A 24,942-nucleotide genomic window follows, 5' to 3' on the forward strand; every position below is an offset into this window, starting at 1 on the left:
TGCCATCCTCACAACATTATGAGGACAGAGCTTGCTCTTTCATTTTATCCTCACAACAACCTGGTAAGTTAGTTTAGGCTAAAATATAGGAATTTGCCACTGGTCAGGTAGTAAACAGAGATCTAGGACTGAGCAGGTGCTGAACAAAAATCATGCATTTCCAATACTCCACTCATATACTCAAAAATGTGTGTGGGCATAAACTGTGGAAGAGTTATGAGGCCCTACTCTATGGGGCACGTTCTGGCCATACCCCTTATGTTCCCATTCCACTGGCTCTAGCCCTGACTTTACCGCATTGAGCAGGGAGGTCTGAAGGGTCTGAAGGGCGATTCTTCGTGCTTTGAGGTGAACATGTTTAGAACCCTCTTCACGATTGAGAACCCTGTGTTAGAAGGGTTCCTGATCACAGGAGGATTCTAAGTGTGCTCAGTGAATTCAAAGGGGGGAAAAAAACCTCAGCCCAGCTTAGTGCAGGAAGGGTGGATGTCAGTGAGCAGGGCTCGGCTGTAGGGGGCAGGACTGGTTCTGGTAGTCCCTTTTCACACTTTTTGCCCACACATGTACTTTGGTTGCCCAAGTAGGGTCAAACCAACGCTCCATCTACTAACCTACACCACAATGTTACAACAAGCAGTTAATTGTGATACATAATGTTATCAAAGTCATCTACTTATTGTAAACTGTCTAGGGTTTTTAGAAAGGAGAGTCTAGGAAGAGAGTCAGTGGCTGACCAATATCCAGTTGCCTTATATATCTTCACTGTAGATTGTGGCTTGAATACAGAGTTCTGTGAATTGTACTCCACTCATAGAAGGACAAAAAAAAAATAAGCAGAACCCTGCTGGATCAGGCCAAAGACTCATCTCATCCAGCATCCTTTTCTCATAGTGGCCAACCAGATGGCTATGGAAAGCCCATGAGCAGGACATGACCGCAATAACACTTTCCATACTTGTTCCCCGCAGTAACTGATATTCAGAGGCATGCTGCCACACTAGAGATAGAACATAGCTGTCATGACTATTAGCCATTGGTAGCCTTATCCTCTATGAATTTGTTTAACCCTCTTTTAAAGCCATCCAAGTCAGTGGCCATGACTACATCTTGTGTAAGGGAATTCCCAGTAGAAGAAGTGGGGGAGGCAATTTTTGCTGATTCCTTTCCCACTTTCAACCCACTGTAATTGCCTTAAAATTGACTCTGGAGAGTTGGGGGACTTTTCAGAACAGTGTAGGAAGTGACAGGGAGGTGGCTGCCTGGGGATGGGTGAATCAGCAATAACTGCTTCCTTCCTTCCTCTTACAGGAGCTTTCACTGGATCAGTCCCTCCCACAAATGGAAGAAGTGCTTCTATTTGAAGACGTGCAACACTGGATGCAACCTTCTTGTCATTTTGAAAAAGATAAGGGAAAAATGATTTAAAGCAGGTTATATAATAATAATAAAAAGTTGCCTTCTGCTAAAAATGGTGACTGAGTCATATTGCCATGCTAAATGCATTTCAGTTAATCTGAATGGAACCACTGAAGCTCAGCACTAACATTTATAAATAATAATAACTGAAATAACAATGATTAATAAACACAGAGGCCCTCTGATTAAATGTATGCTTGAGCTGTCTTTAAAACCTTTTCTCCATTTTTCTGATTAATTTGACAAATGTCTGTTTCCTTGCTGTATTCATTAACCATGGAGCAATACACAATCGGATGGAGAGGGGTGGCAGGAGGGGAGGGGAGTGTTCTGATCTGAAGAATGAAATGAGTCTGATTTTCTTTAATGATGGTACATGGAGAATGTTGCATTGCTATGATTTACAATTAACACAGTACTCAACTCAGCTCTAAATTTCGAAAGCCTTGTTCACAGGACTTGCTCACCCCCCACCACAGTCCTTGTTCATGTCAAACTGACTTTAGTTTAGTTATACTTCTTTCTGGGGATTAACTGCAGGATGGAAAATGCTTTCGTTTTAATGGTGAGAGAATAACTACACTACCTGATGCCTAAAAACGAAGTAAGTGGGCAAAGTGGTCATTAGCACACCTAGTTGCAATTCAAACATCTCTTGATTTGATTGAAGCGCCAGGACATGTACCAATCAGATTTTACTAGTTAAACTACAGTGTATTCACTCTGGGAGCTTTTCACAAGCTGAAGTACTTTAGAATAACAATTCCTGCATAGAAACTTTTTTGTTTTGCGCAAAGATGATTCTTCCCCCCCCCCAAAATCTTATTTGTGTTTTGTCTGATTCCTTAGGAAACTTTAAATGGAAAATTATGCCATCTGTACTGAAAACTACCAAACCACTTAAGCCCTTTCATTTTAAAATTGAGAATCTCAGAGGTCACTGCAGCCTGAGCTCAGGTAAATTCTCCCATTGACTTGGTGAGGCACATTGTTGAAGAAAAGTGTGACTAAAAACAGAATAAAAGCCTTGCTGAGGAGTCCGGGTAGAGAATTATCTCAGCAGACAGTGAAGAAAGACTTGCAGCTCTAAAGCATAGCAATTCCAGTTGTTCCATGCTCCTATTTTATGCTAAGGCTGTTCCTGAAAGCTTGGAAAGATGGGACAGGACTGGCAAGGGGTAGAAAGATGGAGATTTGTGAGACAACAGTGGTGGTAAAAGTAGCAGCATGCTTAAATAAAGAGAATATTTTTAGTCAGTTGCCTTTAACCAATAGAGTGTTTAATAAGCTGAAACAACTGTTACAATATTTCTTCACTGAAAAACTATTGAGCACCTCAGCTAAACAATAATCATGTTCTATGCATAGTTTTTACTTAATTTATTTAAATTTGTGGTCCAAATCATGTAATGAATGAGCATTAAACATGCCATCAGAGGCAATGGCTCCCACTGAGGATTGTTTTAGATGAATCCATTTCCACTGCACTCAGACTTTCAATATCTGGGTTTGTCTAGTCTGCTTCTGGCTCTAGCAGGGATGGAACAGCCGGCTGGGCCAGGGAGGTGATTAATGCCTCTCTGTGAGAGGGGGTGGTCTCTGACTGCCTGAAAGAGGCGGTAGTGAGACCACTCCTGAAGAAACCCTCCCTGGACCCAGAAAATCTTAATAACTATAGGCCGGTAGCAAATGTTCCATTCTTGGGCAAGGTCCTTGAATGAGTGGTTGTGGGCCAGCTCCAGACACTCTTGGATGAGACCGATTATCTGGATCCATTTCAGTCAGGTTTCAGGCCTGGTTTTTGGCATCCACTCCCTTACTAAGCCGCATGGCTTCAACTGCTGTTCCCAATCTACTGCCTATGAAGGTAGACTAAACCACATGTGTTTTCTCTCTGTCAATTATTACTCACTGGAATTGGGTTGACTGTCAAAATGAATTTACAGCAGCCCACAGGGTAGGCAGGAAAGGGTAGACAATCTTCTTAACTCTAACTCATTTCTCAAACCTCTCTCTGCATTGATGGGTCAAGTCTGTAAAGAAGTTTGAAGCAGCCATGTTAAAAGGCAGGCAGGGCATTCCAAGCAGGGGATTGCCAACCCTGCTTTCATATGGATATCTTTGCAGAGGATCCCAAGTCAAGTCTTACCAACAGCACCATTCTAACCATATCTACTCAGAAGTAGTAGAAGTACTACTCAGAAGTAAGTCCTGTTGAGTTCTATGCGGCTTAGGCCCTTAGTAAGTGTGTTCAGAATTGCAGTCTTCATGGGCATCTACTTTGCTCCTGGATCACCTTTATTTAGCAACGATTTCTATCTTAGAGAATTTTTGTTGTTGAGTGGTATGCTCCAACTTTACAGTTGACAATGAGGACATTGAACTTGTCAAGGATTATCAATACCTCGGCACAGTCATTAACCAAAATGGAGACAATAGTCAAGAAATCAGAAGAAGGCTAGGACTGGGGAGGGCAGCTATGAGAGAGCTAGAAAATGTCCTCAAATGAAAAGATGTATCACTGAACACTAAAGTCAGGATCATTCAGACCATGGTGTTCCCGATCTTTATGTATGGATGTGAAAGTTGGACAGTGAAAAAAGCAGAAAAAGAAAAATCAACTCATTTGAAATGTGGTGTTGGAGGAGAGCTTTGCGCATACCATCGACTGCGAAAAACACAAATAATTGGGTGTTAGAACAAATTAAACCAGAACTATCACTAGAAGCTAAAATGATGAAACTGAGGTTATCATATTTGGATACATAATGAGAAGACTTGATTCATTAGAAAAGACAATAATGCTGGGAGAAACAGAAGGGAGTAGAAAAAGAGGAAGGCCAAACAAGAGATGGATTGATTCCATAAAGGAAGCCACAGACCTGAACTTACAAGATCTGAACAGTGCTATTAAATTACCACAGTGACCACAGTGCTATTAAATTAAACATACACGTAAATGGCCAATTGCCAAGAAAATCCAACATGGTCACATTTGACTTCAAAAGAGGAAACTTCACAAAAATGAGGGGATTGGTAAAAAGAAAGCTGAAAAACAAAGTCCAGAGGGACACATCACTCGAAAATGCTTGGACGTTGTTTAAAAACACTATATTAGAAGCGCAACTGGAGTGCATACCGCAGATCAGAAAAGGTACCGCCAGGGCCAAGAAGATGTCAGCATGGTTAACGAGCAAAGTCAAGGAAGCTCTTAGAGGCAAAAAGTCTTCCTTCAGAAAATGGAAGTCTTGTCCAAATGAAGAAAATAAAAAAGAACACAAACTCTGGCAAAAGAAATGCAAGAAGACAATAAGGGATGCTAAAAAAGAATTTGAGGAGCACATTGCTAAGAACATAAAAACCAACAACAAAAAATTCTATAAATACATTCAAAGCAGGAGACCATCTAGGGAGGCGACTGGACCCTTGGATGATAAGGGAGTCAAAGGTGTACTAAAGAATGATAAGGAGATTGCAGAGAAGCTAAATGAATTCTTTGCATCTGTCTTCACAGTGGAAGATATAGGGCAGATCCCTGAACGTGAACTAACATTTGCAGGAAGGGATTCTGAGGAACTGAGACAAATAGTGGTAACGAGAGAGGAAGTTCTAGGCTTAATGGACAATATAAAAACTGACAAATCACCAGGCCCGGATGGCATCCACCCAAGAGTTCTCAAAGAACTCAAATGTGAAATTGCTGATCTGCTAACTAAAATATGTAACTTGTCCCTTGGGTTCTCCTCTGTGCCTGAGGACTGGAAAGCGGCAAATGTAACACCAATATTCAAAAAGGGATCCAGAGGGGATCCCGGAAATTACAGGCCAGTTGGCTTAACTTCTGTCCCTAGAAAACTGGTAGAAAGTATTATTAAAGCTAGATTAACTAAGCACATAGAAGAACAAGCCTTGCTGAAGCAGAGCCAGCATGGCTTCTGCAAGGGAAAGTCCTGTCTCAGTAACCTATTAGAATTCTTTGAGAGTGTCAACAAGCATATAGATAGAGGTGATCCAGTGGACATAGTGTACTTAGACTTTCAAAAAGCGTTTGACAAGGTACCTCACCAAAGGCTTCTGAGGAAGCTTAGCAGTCATGGAATAAGAGGAGAGGTCCTCTTGTGGATAAGGAATTGGTTAAGAAGCAGAAAGCAGAGAATAAACGGACAGTTCTCCCAATGGAGGGCTGTAGAAAGTGGAGTCCCTCAAGGATCGGTATTGGGACCTGTACTTTTCAACTTGTTCATTAATGACCTAGAATTAGGAGTGAGCAGTGAAGTGGCCAAGTTTGCTGATGACACTAAATTGTTCAGGGTTGTTAAAACAAAAAGGGATTGCGAAGAGCTCCAAAAAGACCTCTCCAAACTGAATGAATGGGCGGAAAAATGGCAAATGCAATTCAATATAAACAAGTGTAAAATTATGCATATTGGAGCAAAAAATCTTAATTTCACATATACGCTCATGGGGTCTGAACTGGCGGTGACCAACCAGGAGAGAGACCTCGGGTTATAGTGGACAGCACGATGAAAATTTCGACCCAGTTTGCGGCAGCTGTGAAAAAGGCAAATTCCATGCTAGTGATAATTAGGAAAGGTATTGAAAATAAAACAGCCGATATCATAATGCCGTTGTATATATCTATGGTGTGGCCGCATTTGGAATACTGTGTACAGTTCTGGTCGCCTCAACTCAAAAAGGATATTATAGAGTTGGAAAAGGTTCAGAAGAGGGCAACCAGAATGCTCAAGGGGATGGAGCGACTCCCTTACGAGGAAAGGTTGCAGCATTTGGGGCTTTTTAGTTTAGAGAAAAGGCGGGTCAGAGGAGACATGATAGAAGTGTATAAAATTATGCATGGCATTGAGAAAGTGGATAGAGAAAAGTTCTTCTCCCTCTCTCATAATACTAGAACTCGTGGACATTCAAAGAAGCTGAATGTTGGAAGATTCAGGACAGACAAAAGGAAGTACTTCTTTACTCAGCGCATAGTTAAACTATGGAATTTGCTCCCACAAGATGCAGTAATGGCCACCAGCTTGGATGGCTTTAAAAGAAGATTAGACAAATTCATGGAGGACAGGGCTATCAATGGTTACTAGCCGTGATGGCTGTGCTGTGCCACCCTAGTCAGAGGCAGCATGCTTCTGAAAACCAGTTGCCGGAAGCCTCAGGAGGGGAAAGTGTTCTTGCACTCGGGTCCTGCTTGCGGGCTTTCTCCAGGCACCTGGTTGGCCACTGTGAGCACAGGATGCTGGACTAGATGGGCCACTGGCCTGATCCAGCAGGCTCTTCTTATGTTCTTATGTTCTTATGAACAGGGTGGTTCATGACAGATGCTTTTGGAGGTTGCTGATTCATAGGGTCGCCATAAGTTGTAGTCGACTTGGAGGCACATAACAACAACAATTCTCCAAGCAATGGTGGGTTGATGCTTAATGTATCATGCTTAATGACATCACTAGGGCCCACCCCTATTACATCATTAGGGCCTGCTCCTGAAATCTCAGGGTTTGAGATGCTTCTGACCTAGCAACCCTACCATGAAATGATCACGCTGATTATCAGGAAGTGGCCAGTTGTTTTCCCCATCATAGTGTTGGGCTATGCAGAGAAATTTAAAGAGAGATTTATCAGAATAAAACTTTCAATCTCTCTTTGTCACTGCTTCCTCTTTCTACTTCTAGCTCTGTCTTTTTGGTTCATCAGCCTCTCTCCACCTTTGTCAAGTTGCTTCCTCCTGCTCTTCACTTCCAGCCTGACCTAGAGGAGCCACTGTTCCTGTACTTCACAGACACATCGTAGACCATCTGAATTAAGCTTGAGGACAAGTGGTGGTCCATAGTTCCCACAGTTAGGGAACCCCTGCTTGACATCCACAACAAGGTTGTGTCTACTTTAATTGCTTATCTTACACTGCTGTCAAAATAAAATCTTTGGAGGGGTTTCATCTGGGCTAGCCACCTTTGCTGTAAACAATGGATTTTGTGGTACATTCTGGGGAGGAGCTGGAAGCATGTAAAAATGTGTCACAGTAGATATGTGTAGCAGTCAGCCGATTTGCATCTGATGTTGCACTGCACTTCTTTAATGGGGTGTGCATTTGAATGAGCATCTCAGTTCACATTATGCTCCAAATCGTCATATGCTGTTATGCATGATGCCACTGAACTGGAGTGAATGCCTTGCTGTGTTGTGCTGGAGGGCAATGAAATTGACAGCAGAGCATGGCAAGGCAGAGCATGTTGGCCTTATTGCCGAGATAATGGGGATTTGTTCCCTTTCCCGCTGCATACCACCAGCAGGAGATCAGAGGAGTGGTAGTTGTGAACAGACACAAAAGGAGTGGAAGGTATGATTTTTTTTAAAAAAAATGAACACTTTTATAACTCCTCCAACATCAACTCCTACAGCAAAAATCAAAGTTGATGAACGTTTGATGCTGTATTAGCACTAAGCAGTCTGTCTGTCAGTGCTCAATTCTGAATTGTTACTCCACTTTGAAGCACATATTCCGTCTGCTGCTATTTAAACTGTAAAACCATTAATCCAGCTAAAGGCATATATTTCTCCAGCAAGTGCAGCACAGAGGCTATGAGAAGGAGAACCGAGTTCAAAAATTAACAAAAACTGGGTAGCATTAAGCCTCCATGTACAATATGAAGATCATACATCTGGTTTATTTTAACAGGCTAGCTATTGGTTATGGGTAGTTTTTGAATTAGGGGAGTTGGGAATCTGAGATGCCTATAAAATTTAGCTGATTATGAACTGGATCCAGACCCTTCAAACTTAGATTCAGCTCACAATGGATATTGCCCTGCACCACTCTTTGCTTGCAGATTTCCTTGCCAGTCTCTCCTTCACAATATTACCATTGAGAATGGGGAAATAATAGGTAGGAAAAGGACTCACTACCAGAAACAGAGTTATTCCTAAATTAAAATGAAGCCCCTAGATACATGATTTCCTACTGGGCATCATAGATTGTGATTTGTTTGCTGGGGACATGGGCATGCAATTTCTTTCTAGTTCAATTTGGGAGGAAAGAATAAACCCCATGGTTCCTGGGAAGAAATTGCATTTAACAGCATTATTTACACTTAAGGAGAGACAACCAATGTGTTGTTCTATCTCTTGTAAGTCATCAACACCAAGAGTTGCCTCTTCTCCTGTTCAAGGCTAAAGATTTTCCCTCCTTTAGGATGGGGATGGAAGACTACTAAGGATGAAAAGCTTGCATTTCATCCTTATTCACTCCCCTGCTCCCTGTTGCCCAGGAAAAGCCAAAACATCCCACTTTTTTTAGTACTTTCTAAGAAAGCTCAGTGAGAAAAAGTAACAGATTCTTAAGCAAAGCAAGACCACATGTTCTGCTGAAAGCATTACTTAGATAATGTAATGTACTTTGAACACTTAGGGCTCATCCAGATGACTGCAAAATGTGCGACACGCCAGCTATGTGTGTTCATTATTTTTCGGTCGTCCAAATGACGTCTTGCGCTGTTACACATTTTAGCGGGTTAAATCCGCTCCTTGCAATACTGGCAAAAATGCGATTTGCTGTTTAAAATCGGGAATCATCTGCTGTGCCTTCAGGAGTTAGGATGCAATACCGCGGACTTTACAGCTGATGGGCGGTTCTTGGGCATTTCCCCTTGCCCCTTCTCCTCATTCCAGCCGATCAAATATCTGCACTTTTGCGCATGTGCGAGAATAAGCCCGGGAAAATTGAACCAATCATCGCAATGGTGGGGTGTTGGGGGGGGGTCTGCAACTACTGCGCAGATGCATTTTATTTTTTGCCAGCCTGCAAACTGGGCGGCCGCTCTGGGTGAGATCTGCAATGCACAGCAAGCGAGAAAGGGGTGGTGGTTGGTTTCAGCCTGCCTCTGAAAGCTTTGTCAATTTCATTCTACTTGCTGGGGTTTTTGCTTCAAATCAGAAAAGCATGCATTCGTTTAAGTGTAATATCACAAATACAAACAAAAAAAGGGCTTCTGGTCAGTTTCAAGCCTGCTCCGGAAAGCTTTGTCAATTTCATTCTCCGTGGGAAGGAAAGGGAGAAGGGGGGGGGTGGCACGTTTCTTGCTTTTTTGGAGAAATAAGTGCAATTGCCAGCATGTATATCTCCTTAAATATCAATAAAGGCAGAAAAGCATAATTCATTTAAGCATAATATCGAAAATACAAACAAAGCAGGCGTGAAACTGACTAGCAGCCTTTCCTTCCGAGGCGAGAACTCCTTTACAGCCATATTGTGCTTCGTTGCAAAGGGGGAGAGGAGCATACGTAATTTTTTTGCTGACCAATTGGTTGATAGGGGGAGGTTTTAGAGGCGGAGCTTGGAAAAAGCGAAAAGAATGTAGGGGTCTTACTGCTGCGTGTGCGGGTGCAAAAAGTTTTTTTTTAATTGGGAAAGAGCAAGCTAAAAGGCAAAGTGAGGACTATCAGATGACAAACCGAATATGGAAACCGTGGATTATCCCGCTCTGTTTGGATAAGCCCTTAGAGAAAGCTCAATATAAATGCTCAGTTTTACTCTTTCTGTTTCTATTGGGCCACAAAGGGGAACTATTTGATTCCATGGAATTGTGTGGCACCAAGACAAATGGCCAAGCAAATCAGGTATAATCTGCTGTGGCCATCTAGATGCTGTTGAGACTACAATACCCATAAATTCTGACCATTGGCCATGCTACCTGGGGCTGATAGCAACTGGAGTCCTATAAGGTGGGCTCTCTTAGATGCTAAACAAGGGGAAACCATGGTCCTCCAGAGCTCACCTTCAGGTAGGCCTGCTATACAAAAGGGTTCAGCGTCTTTTATTCAGATTATTTAAAGAAATGGTGCTGGCCTATATCCATGCTTCTTATTACAGGGAAATTGGGCTCATAAAATCGCTAACAGTAATAGTTGAGCTATAGCCACTCCTCTCCTGGCATGTATAGGAGATTCAGCTTCATCTCAGGAATGAATTATTTGCAGGATAAAGTCAAATTGTTACCAGCTTTCTACAGATGCACACTCCAAATCAATAATACACACATTGGAAGTCAGGAATAAATTCAGCAATAACTTGCCTCTAGTTCACCCCTTGCCAGTGGATGTAAATCAGCACCTTCCACACCAAGTTAATAAGGCCTGGGTGTATTTACTCAATTCCAACTGGATATAAAAAGCACGTAATTTGGCCAAAAGCAAACAAATGCAGGCGCAAGCACTCCGTCTATCCCTGTGTGACATTTATATTGTAGTAAAAATGGATTCAGAAACGCACCGGCCTTTAAGAGTGGAAATAAATTACAATCAATTAAAAGGTTTGTGGTTTGCATTTTTGTTTAAAAGAATAGGAATGACATAAATAAGAATTTATTTGAAGGCCCAGAAAAGAGCACATGGGAACCTTAAGAAAACAATTGACTGAAGAATCATTAGTTTAAAGCATTTCCAGGAATTCTGCTCCTGGCTCTCTAATGATCCATGAAAGTTGAATTCAATCAAAAATGATTTAACAGCAGAACAGTTGAACTCTCTTGACTTTTGCTTGCTTGCTTATTTCTTATTCTCTCTCTTTTAGAAGAAAATGGTCCCCTTTGTGTATAAATAATGTCACTTTGCAATTTTTTTTAAAAAAAGCTTCCCATAGAAATGTTATTTCAGAGGTAGTTTGCAGCTTTATTGACCTTTGTTCTCAATTCCCTTGATAGTATCATGTACACCCAAAACCTGATAGTGGTAACTTACTGGATATGCACAATCAGTTTGCTAGTCTGGGGAGACTTTTGAGAGCTCATACATTAGACTCTCACTTTCCAATCCATTAATTCCATTGTTCTTCACCTGCTGGGAGCTGTATTGTCTCTTGTAAGAATAACAGATCACTGTTGAAGCTTTTAAGCTCCGTTACTGAGAAAAGCTGGCTATGCAGTCAGACTGTCTCTGTTAAAATATATGCTTTTTTTTTGCCAAACTTTAAAGATCAAGTTAATCGACTGGGTGATTCCACATTCACAAAACTAGTGGTGGTCTTAGCACGCTAGACATTTTAGGGTCAGTGTTTGAAAAGGTCACTCTTTCATAAAAACTGGAGCTTTGCAAAGCCAGCTGTATGTTCCATTCAAATGTTTGTTGAGAAGCAATGGCTTTAACTCTTAACTATACCCCAAATTTCCAAACTAGGCACTTAAAAAATACCAGTAGGCATTTCTAAAATCAAAGACATGAAACTTGACTTCATGAGCCAAAGTTCATATATGGTCAGTCAAGGTGATGGAAGCAAAGATCCATCCAAAAGTCTGGCACAAACAGTTCTTTGTTTTCCAGGCAACCATGGGGACAAGTGTGACCACAGACTTCTGTATTTTGACCATTGTGTTTCTAATGGATAGTATTTTATTTTCTGCCATTAAGGGGAACTGAAGAACAGTGGAAAAATTCACTGATGGGAAATGGCCAATGATTTTTTTTCCAGTTGCCAATGCCATTCTCTGTCACAAGCAGGGGGTGACCTGTGGCAATCCAGGAGCTGTTGGATTCTAACTCCCATCATCCCTGACTATTGGTCATGCAAGCTCGGGCTGATGGGGGTTGGAGTCCAGCAACATCTGGAGGTCACAGGTTTCTCATCTCTGTTCTACTAGAATGATTTCACATTCAGAATTGTACTATGCAGTGCAAACATGTCCACTCAGAGCTCCATTGAGTTAAATGGGACTTATTCCCAGGCAAGGATGAATAGCACTGCAGCACTAGTTACATAATGGATTCAGTAGAAGCAGTGATTTTTTATGGTAAAAAATGAGGCGCCATTACTCATATCTTGATAAAAGTGCCATGGGTGCTGGCAAAAGAAGAGTCAACGGTACTCTGTATCAATGAGTACCATTACAAAAAAAGGACCGAATAGAAGTATTGCTGACTCAAGCACAAATGGGCAGTAAAGGAGTAGTTACTGTTGTTGAAAACCATGCGCCATTTTTAACAGCAAAGCCTGAAGCTTCCATAGGTTCTGCTTGTAATCAAATTAAAAAATGCCAGCATTTGCAGCAAAAAAGTACATCCATGCCAATTAATCTTAAAATGCTCCTTACCCTTATGTACTGATTTAAGGTGAGTGGAATCACTCATAAACGTGCACTATTTCATCAAAAGGTTGGGTTTTCCTCAAATTATTCAAATGTTTCATCTACGAAAGGTCCCAAAATTCACTTCAAATTTCACTTCACGTGAAATTTCAGACATAGCTCTTGCACTGACATTCAAATGGGCATATAAAATATTTTCAGGGAACAGAAAAATTGCACAAACCTTGAATATGAATGCAAAATGAAATATCTTTCATTATACAGCCACAAGAGTGGCTGTATACTATAGCCAGCATGGAGTCTTCACATTCCGCAATGTTAAATTGAAAATACCCCCATGCCATTCTGATGCTTCCCATAAGGTCATTTCAAAATAAAACCTTACCAAACTTACAGTCCTGAACTCAGACATGCTTGCTTTACAACCCTCTCAATTTTCATGGCAATACACAAAACAGTCAAAGAAAATAGAGAGTTCAAAGTCTAAAAAGAGAGAGAAAAAACCCAGAGACCTTTTGGACTTTTTTCTCTGAGAGTTCTCATAATCTGTTGAAATTCATTAAAAATCAGCCATGTTCACAGAGTACCTGTAATCCTAATACTGACCTTGCCCCATACTCTGTCCTTCATCTTCTGCAGTTTAAAAGTTAAAAAAATTGCCTGGCTGATTTTTAATTAATTTAATAAATTTTGGCTTGAAGCCAATGATAACGCGGGGCATGCTCAGTAAGAACTGTCAGTGTTCTAAAAGCCAGACTCACAGCTGCTGGGCTTGACTAATCAGGGTGCCACACCCACACCAGATCTTCATTTCACTTGAGACAGTCGTGACTTCCCCCAAAGAATCCTGGGAAGTGTAGTTTGTGAAGGGTGCTGAGAGGAGATTCCTATTCTACTGACAGAGCTCCAGTGGTCAGAGTGGTTTAACAGGCAGCCACTCTGATTGAAGGTCTGTGAGAGGAACAGGGCATCTCCTAGCAACTCTCAGCACCCTTCACTAACTACACTTCCCAGGATTCTTTGAGGGAAGCCATGATTGGCTTTGAGCCATGGTTTTGAGAGAAGCCATGATAAATTGTTTTAAATTGTGTTTTAAATTGTTTTTAAAAGATATGTTTTTACATTTGTATATTTGTTTTTAATGTTTTTAGTTATTGTAAACCACACAGAGAGCTTTGGCTATGGGGCGGTATATAAATACAATAAATAAATAAATAAATGATTGTCCAAAGTGTAATAGAGGCCTGGTGCGGATGTGGCCAGGGACAGCTTTGTTTTAAATTTGGGTGGGAGGTAGGGTTGCCAGGTTCCTGGCCTGAGACTGATCCTGTATCTTTAGGAGAAGAGAAAGTCAGCCAAGTGCAGGTGTTCTTGCAACATTGTAATGGGAAAAACCACAAGGTGGAATTCTCCCTTCCCCTGCACAACTTTTAAAGATACAGAAGACCTCTTGGTTGCCAGGCTGAGCCTCCAAGAGCCTTCCAGGCTAAACATGCCCAGCTGTTTCAGTCTCTCCTCACAGGGCTTTGTTTCCAGTCCCCTAATCATACTTGTTGCCCTCGTCTGAACCTGTTCCAGTTTGTCTGCATCCTTCTTGAAGTGTGGAGACCAGAATTGGATGCAGTATTCAAGATGGGGCCTAACCAGTGCTGAATAGAGGGGTACCAATACTTCGTGTGATTTGGAAGCTATACTTCTATTAATGCAGCCTAATATAGCATCATCAACAATTCCAAGATCCTTCTCACATGTCATACTGCTAAGCCAAGTATCCCCCATCTTATAACTGTGCATTTGGTTTCTTTTTCCTAAGTGTAGAACTTTGCATTTATCCCTGTTGAATTTCATTCTGTTGTTTTCAGCCCAATGCTCCAGCCTATCATGGTCCCTTTGAATTTTGTTTCTGTCTTCCACGGTATTAGCTATCCCTCCCAATTTTGTATCATCTACAAATTTGATAAGCATTCCCTGCACCTTATCATCCAAGTCATTAAGAAAAATGTTGAAGAGCACTAGGCCTAGAAGAGAGCCCTGCCATTCCCCACTCGTTACCTCTCCCGAGTTTCAGAAGAAACCATTGATAAGCACTCTTTGAGTACGATTCTGGAGCCAACTGTGGATCCACCAGATAGTTGTTCCATCCAGCCCACATTTATCTAGCATGCTCATCAGAATATCATGGGGCACTTTGTCAAAAGTTTTGCTGAAGTCGATATATATTATGTCCATAGCATTCCCACAGTCTACCAGGGAGGTTATGCAATCAAAAATGAGATAAGATTAGTCTGGCAGGATTTGTTGTTGATAAATCCATGTTGGGTTCTAGTAATCATCACATTGTTTTCAAGGTACTTACAGATTGACCTCTTTATAATCTGTTCCAGAATTTTCCCAGGGATTGATGTTAGGCTGACTGGTTTATAGTTCCCAGGTTCCTCCTTTTTGCCCCTTTTAAAGATAGGGACAACATTAGCCCTCCTCGAGTTATCCAGTACTTTACCCATCCTCACAAAGACAATATACAGTGGTTCTGAGAGTTCTTCATCTAATTCCTTCAATACTCTAAGATGCAGTTTGTCAGGTCCTGCAGATTTGAACTCATTCAAAGTGGTTAGGTATTCCTTGAACATTTGTCTATCAAGTTCAAGTGGCAATCCTGCCTCTTCAACTTCATGTTTCCCAGGAGGGTCATAGATCCTCTTTTGGAAGCAGACTGAGTCAAAGTAGGAAGTGAGCACTTTTGCCTTTTCTTTGTCATCTGTTATCATTTTGCCATCCTCATTGAGTTGCTGTACCACCATTTCTTTTCTCAGTCTTTTACTATGGATGTTGCTTTTGGCAGCTCTTTCTAACCTCACCTCATTCTCAGTTTTAGCCTTCCTGACGCCAACCCTGCAATTCCGTGCTACCTGTCTGTACTCTTCCTTTGTGGTTTGGCCTTCCTTCCACTTTCTGTATGTGTCCTTTTTTGTTTTCAGGTCATCTTTAAGCTTTCGGTGAAACCACATTGAGTTCTTCTGCTGAGTTCCCTCCTTTTTCCATGATGGAATTGCCATTGTGCCTTTAGAATTTCCTTTTTTAGAAATTCCTACCTGTCTTGGACTCCTTTTCTCATTAGGGTCACTTGCCATGGAACCTTACTTACCATTGTTCTGAGTTTATGAAAATCAGCTTTCCTGAAGTCCAAGATACACATATGGCTACTCTCAGCTTTTGCTTCCTTTAAAGTCAAGAACTCAAGTTTAGCGTGGTCACTATAGCCAGAGTTCCCGTAACTACCACTTCATCCACCAAGTCATCTCTATTGGTTAGAATCAAGTCAAGGATAGATGATCCTCTAGTTGCTTCCTCAAGTTTCTGTAGGAGAAAGTTATCTCCAACACAAGTCAGGAATTTCTTGGAGGGGCCAACTACCATGTTCCTTTTATTCCTTGCCCCATTTATTTTAATCCAGATACTGTCGGTGGAACTACCAAGCTCATCCTCCTGTATTTCTGTGCAGAAGTATATATATTTTAACATATAGCATGACTCCACCTCCCTTTCTATTCCTTCTGTTGTTTTTGAACAAGTTTTCTCCTTCAGTTGCTATTTTCTGGTCATGGGAGTCATCCCACCAAGTTTCAGTTATAGCTATTAAGTCATATTTACTGTCTTGCTTTATATGCAGAGTATGCAGTATAAACACATATGGCACACACACATCACACACAGAGACATCCATTCTCCCTGCTCCCTCCAGCAATTAGCATTTTATCTTTTTCATCCCGCGATCATAGTTGCAGGTATGTGTATGTATTATCTTCAGGGAGATTGCAGTTGGGGAGGGTTAACCCTTCTCCTCCCAGCTGCACTGCCTACAAAGTTCTTCCGATTGCAGAAATTAGACTTGAAAACCGACTTCTATTAGCACCAACAGAAGGCTGTTTTCCAGCTGATTTGCCATGTGTGTGAGGTGGAGTTGAAATGGGGAGTCACAGAACATTGTAAGTCATATCTCCCCAAAACAGCCCCCCCAGCATTATGCTTGAATAAAGCCTGCTATTGGCCCAAACAGGAGACTTTCCCCACACCTAACTGTCGTGCAGGGATTATTTTTGGTTCACAGCACACAGGGAGGAGAAAGTTAAACCATCTCTTCCTAACTACCACCTCCCCTCCCCCACAAAAACCTGCACAGCAGTTATGGTTGAAGAAAGCCTTATATTGTTGGACCCAACATAAGTTTTTTTCCCCCAAGCCAAATTGTTGCAGGGGCAAAGAAAGAGGGGATGACTGTGGGCCAGATGGGGAGGCCCCACAGTCCACACTTGCCACTGGTTCCTTCCTGACCACTGTAAGTTTTGAAGAAAAAAAACTGTTGCAAAATGCTTTCTTTCCCCCCCTACCCTTGAATAATTGTGATTTTTTTTCTCCCTCCCCCTGTTGGAACTCAAGGCAAAAATTAAATTGCTCTGTATGCCTTTATGACACTTTTTTTTTTTTTAGAAATTAATTTGAAATCAAAGAAATATCTTCCTTCCTGGGCATTTGAATTATTAAGATTTGCCACCAGAAAAATATCATGCTCTCATTTGAAGTTTTGAAAGTTTGTGTTCCATTAAATTCTTTTTTTTTAAAGCTCGGAAAGGAGACTTGTTTTGAAATCCCAGGTTATCTGTAGGTTAAAAATTCCATTTGGCAAACACAGCACTGAAATTTAAGGTCTCATGCCAGTTTCATCTTTTCAAGACACAACTATTGTGAAGGAGTCTCTACAGTGAGTCAGATACCAGAGGAGGTGAAACAAAAATGAAAGAGACAAACACGTGGCATGAATAGCTGATTTCGTCTTATCTATGCATCTATTCACATCTCATACCTATTGCATAGCACCAGCTACACAAGAATGGAAAATGTGAATGGTTGAAATCTTCTCATATGTAAACTAACTGGAAAACAAATATCACACTAGGCTGCACTGAAGAAAATAACTGAGGCGTGCCTCTAGACAGTCACTATTTTGCAGGAGGGATTCAAGAACATATCATAAATTTAGGTTTGTGCAATTAAAGTGGATTAAAGGGCTCTGCCACTCTACTGCAACAAATCCACTTTGAAAAAGAAACAGACTTAAGTTAGGAAAGTGATGGGGGAATGTATTGAAAGTGTGAGATGAACAAATGATGAATGGGGAGACATATAAACACCCTACAAGCAAATGGGAATAAATGCTTTTTGTTGTATAATAATCACCTGGCAAACAAATCAGAACGAATGCTCAAAGAAGACCAAAAGTAATCTAACCTCTGTGTAAGCAAATTAGGATCAATGCTCAATAAATAGGTCATCTGGAGGAGTTCTGTATATGTTTTCCTAGTGCTATCCAGAGATACCCACATTTGCCCTAATCCGGCAAGGGCACTATATACAGTATCCTGGAGTCGGCATCTACACTGGGAACCACACTATCAGATTGCGAGCCACACTAACGAAAGGATACTGCACATCTCACCTGAAGCTCCCTCCCCCATACTCTGAAAGCAGGAGGCTGAGATCTGAATGATGGCAAATCTGCCAATTCATAGTAAAAGGCACCCCCAAAAGGCATAAATAGGGGCAATGATTTATTAGAATCAGGTGCCCACCTGATAAATAGGGACAGTTGGCACATATGTAATTATTTAATGTATGTAAAGAACTTTGTCAATGTTGAAGATAAATATTCCCTATTTGTTTTTATAATCTCCACCCCAGCACTATGTACCTACACAAATTCAGTGCATTTCATATAATGGTGCCATATAAGGTGTTTTTCATTGCTATTAATTTTATTACCTACCCACCAAGCTATTTAGGTTCCCATTTTGATGAATAAATCTCTTTGGCATTTTGTATATTACAGACCTGATTTATATCATGCAGCCTTCTTTCTGTTGCTGTTCACTCTATTATTTGGCCTCAAAGTTTACAGCAAATGTTTGGTTTCTTTGTGGGAGCCCATATAAATGCTGGTAGAAAGGCCAGCAGAGTATGCGTGTTGACATTCCTTACATCTATATATAGCTATTGTTAAAGTTAACAACCTTTTCATTTATAATACAAATCCAAGATGGATATGTGTATTATCAACATTATCTAGGGTAATCATTGTATCCTTATTTCAACCTTGGCTGGTAATGTTTTAATGTTAAGGTTTTATATCATGGTAGTGCTTCTTCTTCTGTTCATCTGCAATAGCATTACAAGAGGAGGAAAAATTAGCATATTAGTCCTCTACCATAATCAGACCAGCGTATAACAAGCAGCAGAATGAAATAAATCTGAACTTGGAATAAAGTTTGCAAATTAAATGTATATTAGTGCTATAATTTAGGGTCCCAATCAGGGATTGCATAGCCCCATGCGAGGCTCTTGGTAAGCCCCAACAATCAACTGATTGTAGGGGCTTGCAAATTTGGTGCCTTTGTCCACATGGTTTGATTTCAAAGTGCACGGGCAAAAATGGGTCCCAGACTTCTAGTGACAATAAATGGGTGGCCCTACCCACCTGTTCAACTTGGCCTGCTGGTGGGATGCATTTCGTCCCACTGCCCACCAATTCTTCCCTCACAGCTGAAGGACAGCTCAGCATGATTTTTATTGTTTTAAGAGGACAACACTCACAGCCTTGACTGCTATACCCATGCACAATTGACTCAAAGTCATTAGCTTTCAACCTAGCTTAGCTCAAAAGCCTCCTAATGAGACTAAAATGAGATGACCCATGAAGTTCACCAAGAGCACCCTGGAGAAAATGCAGGGCACTAAAGTGATAAATGAATAAACCAAAGCAATCTAGGCCAGTGGTCACCAAACTTTTTTTTCCCACAGGCCACTTGAAAATTACTGATGGTCTTGCCTGTTGTAGCAGTTGTAATATACTGAGCTAGAAGCTGTATGATTTTTAATTGTAATTGTAGTGCGTCTTTTATTTCTTATGTTCCATGTTATTGTATTATAATTTGAATTCCATAGAATTCAAATGGTAACATAATAAAATCCTTCTTTTATTTCTTATGTTCTATGTTATTGTATGACAGTTTGAATTCTATGGAATGCAAATGGGAATACAATAAATTACAATAGGAGAAATAAAAGAAACAATAAAAATACAGGTAAAAATCAATATGAATATTAAGCATGAACATGCCATGGACCACCTGAATGAAGCATGTGGACCACTGATGGTCCATAGACCACAGTATGGGAATCCCTGATCTATATCACAGTTGGAGACATACACAGGTGTTCCAAAGTTGGCTCCAGTGAATAATTCCAGTTACATGCTACACAAGAGAGCAAAGAGGCAAAGGAAGTGGCTTGACAAAGAGAAAGGGGAAAACCATGAAGAAACTGGATTCTGTGCCTTCAGCTCCTCTCGCTGCTGTCTAAACCACAAGCAAGGAGTGTATACTATATACCTTCCCCACTCGAAAGCGAAGGTTGTTATTTTAAAACTGTTGTTGACAATGATAGTCATTATATATTTAAACAGCAGAGCACCACAGATAAACATGACATGCTGCCAGCAAATGGAGGCCTTTTCAGGGAGAACCAGGAAAAGTGAACACAGTTGGTGGAGAACCAACATAAATGGTGTAAAAGGGAATTAAATTCCCGACTACTGACAGTGCAACATCTATCTTCGTTTGTAACTGCTCATAAAATGCACAGCTCTAGTTCCACATGCAGGCACAGGACTGATGAGAGCACAAAGATTTCTGATGAAGTGGAACAGAAGGCAGCAAACCCAATTTCTAATATGAATTCTGAGAGGTGCATCTGTTATTATCAACACAGCAGAAAAATGCTCCTTTTGCTTTGTATCAGTCACTGCACAAGAGGTATGCACACCAAGCCCACACATTCTTGAAAACAGGGATCTGATTGATTAAAGGGAATCACTAGAATCTGTTTATCTTGGTAGACACTCGGGCAGTTGAATAACACGTGTGCATGCATGTGTGTATGTTGTCAACACAGACAAACAGGACAAACTACTTAACTTTTTACTAAGGGAAGCACATTTTGTGGTTCTAACTGGGCAAATGGGCAAAAGCTCATCAGCCAATCATGCTACAGCATTACATGCCAACTTTTAACAATCCCAAACTGGAAAAGTTAACCTTCTCCCAGTTTTGAGGTCCTCACCCCCTGCCTCGTAATGTGGCCTATGGCAAAAGGCAGAGCTTGGAAAAGTTACTTTTTTGAACTACAACTCCCATCACCCCAATCCAGTGGCCATGCTGGCTGGGGCTGATGGGAGTTGTAGTTCAAAAAAGTAACTTTTCCAAGCTCTGGCAAAAGCAAAGCCAAGTAGGCTAACCTAAGGAGTCTGCTTAAAATTATGCTGAAGAGTTATATTTGTGTAGATACTGCTCTAGCAGGGGTGTGCAGGCTTCAAGTTTGCAAGATCTACTTTGCTTTCTACTAGTAACCAAACAAAAAAACACAGACAGGATTCAGAAGAAAAATGGGAGGCACAGCCAATTACTTCTTGCATGCCATGAAACATTGGAACTATTTCCACATACACCTGCATCAGATTTACTACAGATTAGGGCAGGGGTAACCGAACATGGTGTCCTCCAGATATTGTTGGAGTGTAAATCCCACCAGTCCCAGCCAGCATGGTGAATACGCATGGATAATGGGAGTTGCAATGGCAGCTGGAGGGCACCATATCGGCTACCCTTAGTTTTGGGAGTCTAAAAGAATTAACAACACTAATGTTGGCCAGCAGAGCTGCACAAAGTCCTGGTCCAAGCCAACCAGTTAATACTCATACTTTAGAGGTGAGGCAACAGGCCAGTCATGGCAGATATTTTGTAACTTGCAGTTTTACATTGTGTCAGCACTCTTAAGTGAAAAGTCTCAGAATAAATGAGAGAAGTACAGCTTACCCATGGATCAGGCAAGCAAGTATGGAAAATATTTCAGCTTTTTTGCTTTTGCTGTTGTTAAATAATTATGAGTAGCATCCCATAAAATATTTCACATTCAACAACCCTTGTGGCAGAGGCTTCTGTAAACAGTTCTTACATTTTTTAAAAATAAACACCATGAAACTCTCTGCCGCCTTGATTCTTCTGCTGACTCCTGCCTGCCGCCATACTCTTCATTTGGTCTTCCTTGCCCACTTCAGCCCTGCTGCAGGCCTGTTTTTAGAGGATATACATATCTAGGATGGCCATTTGCAAATTGCAAGAGAGAGAGAGAGAGAGAGAGATAATGCATCACCAAAAAAGAGGGCAAAAGAGGATGTATTTATACCATGTGCATACATTTCATGGTGAGGAAGACTCTGGCCAGGTGGCCAATGTGTCTGCTGAGACTGCTGTCCAGGTGCTAACTGTGGACAGGCAACTTCAAGGCCTCTGCTTTCACTTTTTAGTGTTCTTTATCTTTAAATTATATTTGGGCCAGGCAGCCCTTCAAACAGAGGACTTGTTTCATAAAGCAGGACACACACACATATATATTCAAGTATGTATGGGAACAGTATAACAAGGACTCAGAGGCCCTTTTAAAATGCCCAATAAGGTGCCCAAAGCAATGTGGGGAAATGACTGGATTTGAAAAAAAAACAAACCCGCCACTTTCTGTCCAGTGGACCACAGAGCATTCTAGGTAATCAGGGCAGGGTAGAACGCTAGGTAAGAATAAGGTAGCTTGTGAATCAGCCCAGTAGGATCCAATCCTTCTCAGAGCTTGGAAGTAATTTATTACAAGTAACGAATTACTTGTAATTCATTACTTTTTTGAGGAACAAGTGGGTAATTCCTTTACCGTTCGATTGTAATAGAACTAGGAGTAATTTTATTACTTTTGTGACGTAATTGTAATGTTTCCAGCATTACTTTTGGTCATTACTTGGGGGGAGGGGAGCAGGGGAAGTCTTTGCTCCTCTGATTTGTGGATGAAAATCATGTGCCTCAAACTGGGCTTCTGTGCAACGTCACTCTTCCCTCATGCTCTGTGGGTGAGTAGGAGGCGACAAGGGAGGAGGTGGAGAGTGAGACGGGGTGCAGTGGAGAAAACAATTGTTTAAAAAAATATATGGTGGTGGTGAAGAATGAAGTGGAGGAAAAAAGGAGCCAGAGGGCAAGAACATGAATATAGGAGGAGAAGGAGGCAGCAGCAGAATGAAGATAAAGAACTGTGGAGGTTAAACATGACAATGTGTGTGTGTGAATATTGTGTTTGTACTTGGCATAGAAAGTGGCCTCCACCACCTTTTCTGGCTACTGTGCTGCATTTGCAGTATTTTAACTTTTTTGCATCTCACGGGAAAATGTCTGCTTGGGTGAGTGTCTCTTAGTTGGTGGTAGGACAGGGTCCAGGAGGTGGTTAAGCTGCCTGAGTGGAGGGGGTTGCATTTGGTTTGGTGTGCAAAGATCTGAGTAGTAGCCTCTGCCTCCCTCCCCACCTCCCTTACCAGCAGAGACACCACCACTGCTATCTTATGGATAGAAAGAATTATTCTACTACCTCTGTACGTGTATGTTTATTTTTAATGTTGTTTTAGGCTGCTTGAATGTGCAGCAGCCAAGGCCAGCACCTTTTAGGCATTTTTTTAAAAAAGCAACTGAAATGTAATTGTAGTGATTACTTTTGAGAAAAAGTAATCAGTTACTTTCAGAGCAATTGTAACTGTAATGGTAATTACTACATTTTGGGGCCATGTTATTGTAACTGTCATTTATTACTTTTTAAAAGTAATCTTCCAAGCTCTGATCCTTCTTACACTTCCACAAATCAAGAGTGATTTATGGTAGAATTACCTTGACATAATTAAGACTGCAGAATCATGTAACGAGGAGCCTGAAGCCAGTTGACAGGTAGTTATATTTAATGTCTTAATAATTAGTGATAACTACATATGCATCTCAAAGTTGAGCAACCTCCACAACATCAGCAGACGGATTTGGGTTTATTATCTCTTGCTCTCACATGGAACCAGGGACATTACTTTCTTTCTTTTCATTGTCTCAATTCACTTGCTGGTGTCTGTCAATTATTATGCACCAATAATCAGGAAAATAAAGCAGAAGGCATTTTACCAGCAATAGCCTCCCTGTTCTTGTCTAAGTGCCCCATATACTCAGGGCTGTGTGAGTAAGCTATGATGCTTACCATAGCAACATCCAGGCTACTCAGTTACAGAATGGAAACCTGGAAGAAGAAACACCATTATTCAGACATGATTCTCAAACACCACACATTCTTATTTTAATGTGTGTAATTATTCCGGACACTTAATACTGCAATCTCATGCCCATTAAATAATGCAGTGGGAGCCTTTCAGTTTGGGTTTTCTTTTTCTAATAAAAAAATTCTGAATGTATTTGATCAGATTTGTTGTTTTTAAAGCTTAAAGCAAATTAGTATCCAGAATTCCATTAGTAAAGTTATGTTTCAAACGGATGGGGGGGGCTATTATCCAATTGAGTTTAGTTGGTACATGCTTATTAAATATCATTCACAAAACTAGGCACGTGCAGTAAGAACTGATTCATTTTGAAAATTGGAACATTGGAGCTTTAGGTAACATCTATGTGATAAAACAGACAACTTCCATTACAATGCTCCTACTGCATAGGATATGGTCTCTTCTGAAACGATGGATCTGTGGTGATGGTGGAAGAAAGGTTAGGATGGGGATAAGTGGCAGAATCCAGGGTGCTTCTCAGTAGTGGGTAAAGTTTGTTTATTATTAAATTTTTATCCCACCCTTCTTTCCAGAGGGAGCCCAGGGCAGCAGTCAGGAGAATTTGGTCTATTTATCATTATTATAAAACTGATATCCCACTCTCCGTACCCCCTCAAAAGAAATTCAAAGTGGCTTGCAACGATAAAAGTTGCAGACAAGTATATGGGCAGATGCATATGGGACCAGGCATCAAGTATCCAATTTTCAACTGTGTAGGGCATTATATGTCAAGACAAGCACTTTGAAGTTACAGTTTTGCAGCTGGTTGAAGGTGGGGAAAGAGCCTTGGAGATGTGAAACGACTATACGCAGAGTGCCTTTGGCAAAACCTGCCCTTCTTTAAAACTAGCAGAGTCTATCTGGTTGAGTCCAGTGTTCTGCTTATGTGTTGTATTTGCAAGTTCAAGAGATCTTACAAAATATCTGTCCTTAGAAGAGAACTGAGCTTATAAAAAGCTGTCCTGAAAGTAGTTGAGAAAGCAGGGAGCATCAAACAATAGTGAGCTTGAAAGTGAAGTTGGGAGTGGGTCTCACCTTACCTTGGCTGGTTGTGATACCAGAACTCTCCCTTAGCTGACCTTAAGACAAAACTTAAAAATAGAAAAGTTGGTGCCAACAGGGGGTGACTTCTAGAGGCCACACTCAGCGGGGTTGTTACTCAAGCTGTCAGCCTCTTGTCACATACTCCTTCACTGAAACATGCCTGCA

This window comes from Rhineura floridana, chromosome 2 (assembly GCF_030035675.1).
Source record: "Rhineura floridana isolate rRhiFlo1 chromosome 2, rRhiFlo1.hap2, whole genome shotgun sequence".
NCBI classification, from domain to species: domain Eukaryota; kingdom Metazoa; phylum Chordata; class Lepidosauria; order Squamata; family Rhineuridae; genus Rhineura; species Rhineura floridana.